The following is a 3418-nucleotide window of genomic DNA, read 5'->3' as shown; positions in this document are numbered from 1 at the left end:
AATAATAATAATAATAATAATAATAATAATAATAATAATAATAATAATAATAATAATAATAATAATAATAATACATTGATATCCTTCTATAACACTGCTCGGTCACCAACCAGTGATCGCGACCTCGCGATTTACAAAAATCTAACTGGCAGTCTAGCTACCATTATTATACATAGTGGAATCATGTTAAGCAGAATGCTTATGATACAATTACATTAAAACACTGGCTATGTAAGAACATATGTGTAGTCATAATATAAATAGTGAGAGGTAAAACACAACGTGTGTGACATGAATCATAAGAAATCTCGCAAAAGATAAATATAAGGACACATGTATAAGTATCTATCAGCTGGCACGATTATTTGCATCCTGTCGCCTCGTCTGAACAACCAAATAATCGTGCAGGACAGAGATCCTCCTAATAAGGTAGCACACGACAACGAGACTGACAAACATCAGAAACATTGGCACAAAAATTCCAGGGTACAAGTAGGTGAGGTGCAAGTATTCAGGCAGCGTTTCCTCCAGGGTTTTTGCAGACTCTGTTTTGTTTCCGAAAGACAATGAATGAAGGGAATTAGTCACATACGAGATGCTGGAGAAGTGAATGTTATCGAGAGACCGCAGAGGAAACACTCGATGGGAAATATTGGCCGTGAAAACCAGACGGATCCGGGACGGGTACGTTGTTATGTTAGTGGAGCGGATATAGCATGCTTCCGCTATGGCATAGTGACCAGTAGCCCGTTGATAAGTGGTACCCTCCGGGCAGATGACTGATACATAGGACTGAGGAAAATAAAAATAATGTAGACCCTGAAAGTTCTTATGGAAAACAGGTGTTGGTGGTAGCTGCTTGTAAGGGCACAGGGAAAGAGCGTCAGACGCGTTCACGCGGGTAAGGGCGATCTCGCATACCCCTCCCCGAACTGGTAGGAAGGCAAAAAGAGACGCAGAGCAATAGAATCGCCTGAAGGCCGTCTCCTTGCAATATTGCAAGAGGGAGTAGCTAGCCGTCGAATACAGAGCGAAATCCCTCGCGATTAAGACAAGAGACGGGGTCGTGTCCAGGGCTAACACACACTCCTTAGCGGAAAAGGGAAACGGGACAATTTCGTGTGCCTCAAACACGTCCGCCGTCTGAAACGGAACATGAATGATGATGGCATCGGGGGTGAGGCTGGACTCAATCAAGGGGTAAAAATATTTACTCATGTCTGTATTAAATAAAGGCTTGATACTATAATTTTGATACCCGATATGGACAGTCGTTCTCAAATCGTGCAGAGGGAACAAGGCAGGTGTGACTCTACAGTGAGCTGCATCAACCATGCTGCTAATGACCTGCTGATTTGCCGTTGCGACAGAGTTAAAGACGTTTTCCAATACATGCAAGGCCTGATTTAGGAGGAGAAACTGATTCACCTGGTCGATCTGCTTGACAACTATGTTGATAACTTCTACCATCTTATTAGTTTGCTCTAGCAGTTCCTCAATATGAGTCTGCAATCGCGCAAGTTTCCTACAATTGGCGTTGATCACCCTGCGATTTCGGGCAGCAAAGGAAAGTACATGAGCGTAGTGGTCCCACAAATCGCGCACGTCCTCGTCGGTTGCCGTACCGAAGAGGAACTTTGAGGCGGACACAACTGAGTGAAAACTATAATCCATGTCTACCTCATCAACTTTTCCCCATAAGAACAGAATCCTATCCTCCAGTAGCTGAAAAAGATTCAGAGAGTTGGTACTAGAAGGTGCCTTTGATTCCCTGTCTTGGTGGCCCGTATGGCGTCTGCCATGCCGAGTAGTTTTTCTGAGACTATCCTGACTGTGTCTGTGGTGCTCGTCAAGGAAGTATATGGATATTTTACGAGGAGCACATCTTCTATGAGGAAGACCTCTCCTATGTGTGCATGTTGTGAGGGCGCCAGGCTTCAGGTGGATGGGTGTCGCTGTGAGTAGGGAGCCGAGGTACAACAATATGATAAGAAAACGCAACATCATGATCTGAAAGTGGTGGGAATGAAGTATTTAAACCCGTGGTCTCAAGCTATAGCTATGGGTGGGGGTATGATCTTGTTGAGTATTTGACTCTGAGGGGGAATTACCAATATCAAGGTCCAAAGGTGAGGGAATTACTTTCAGACGATCACTGTGAACTTCTAGACTGACTCCACTATTTGACTCAAGAACCTCGAACCGATTTTCCCTAACATTCCAAACAACTCGGGAAGGACCCACAAATTTAGCCCCCAGTTTCGAACTCCTCTCCGCTTGCTTAATCATGGCTGTGTCACCCTCTTTTAACTCCACCGGGACGGCCTGTTTGTGTTGTTTTGACATCATTTCAACCTTCGTAGCTTTTAACGTACTCCTAACCTCTAAGTGTATCCTGGAAAACATATGCATCTGCTGTTGTGCGTACCTATCAATGTTGTAGAAAGGTTGTTGTGGTTTTGTTAGGAAGTCGTACGGAAGACGTTTCTCCACCCCATATAAGATGTAGTAGGGAGACTTCCCCGTAGAGTCGTTTACCGACGTATTTATGGAAGCGGCTATATGCGATAGCCAATCCTCCCAGTTGTCGTGGAGATCGTTCACGATAAGCCTGAGGACCTGTAAGATTTCCCTATTAGCCCTCTCCGCCAACCCATTAGCAGCTGGGTGGTAAACTGTAATGAAAGATTGCGTGATATTAAACTGAGCGCATATTCCGCTCAATACGGCGTTCCTAAACTCGGTGCCATTGTCACTCAAAAGAATTCGAGGAGACGAATGTGGACACAACACGTGAGTCACGAGGGCATGGCCACGCGTGGGCTGTCTTGCCTTGAGAGGCACTAGGACGAGAAACTTAGAGAACTGGTCGACGCACACCAATGGTAGCGAACCATGATGGCTCTGGGAGCTGTAATAAGTCTATATTAACAACATCCCATGGCGCCTCTGGTACTGGGTATTGTAATATCGGTGCTGGCCCTTTACGGATCCCATGTGTTTTGCACAAAGACGCAATGCGACATGTGTTTCTACATCAACCCGTAATGTGGGCCAGTAGTATTTTTGTCTGGTGACAGATAGTGTCTTAGTCTCTTCTGGTGACCTGCAGTGGGTGTGACACACCCATTGCGGGTCACCCAGGAAGTGGACTTATCTGTTTGCATAAGAGCGGCTCCTAGTCCACTGGCCGAAGCGTCGGTACAAAGCTGAAAGGGGTCCTCGAAATCCGGAAAGAAAAGGACCGGAGCCTGTAAGCGCTTTTAGATCCTCAAAGCTCGTTTGTTGAGCTGGGAGCCACTGAAATGGTACGTCTTTCTTTAATAGATGGGTTAGGGGACTGCGCGTGCTGCGAAGTCCTTTATGAATGGTCTGTAATAGCCTGCGACTCCCAAGAAAGACCGTACCTTGTCTGTAG

The sequence above is a fragment of the Eriocheir sinensis genome, unplaced genomic scaffold (genome assembly GCF_024679095.1).
Source record: "Eriocheir sinensis breed Jianghai 21 unplaced genomic scaffold, ASM2467909v1 Scaffold568, whole genome shotgun sequence".
NCBI classification, from domain to species: Eukaryota; Metazoa; Arthropoda; class Malacostraca; order Decapoda; family Varunidae; genus Eriocheir; species Eriocheir sinensis.
Note: the sequence above shows the minus strand (reverse complement) of the source record.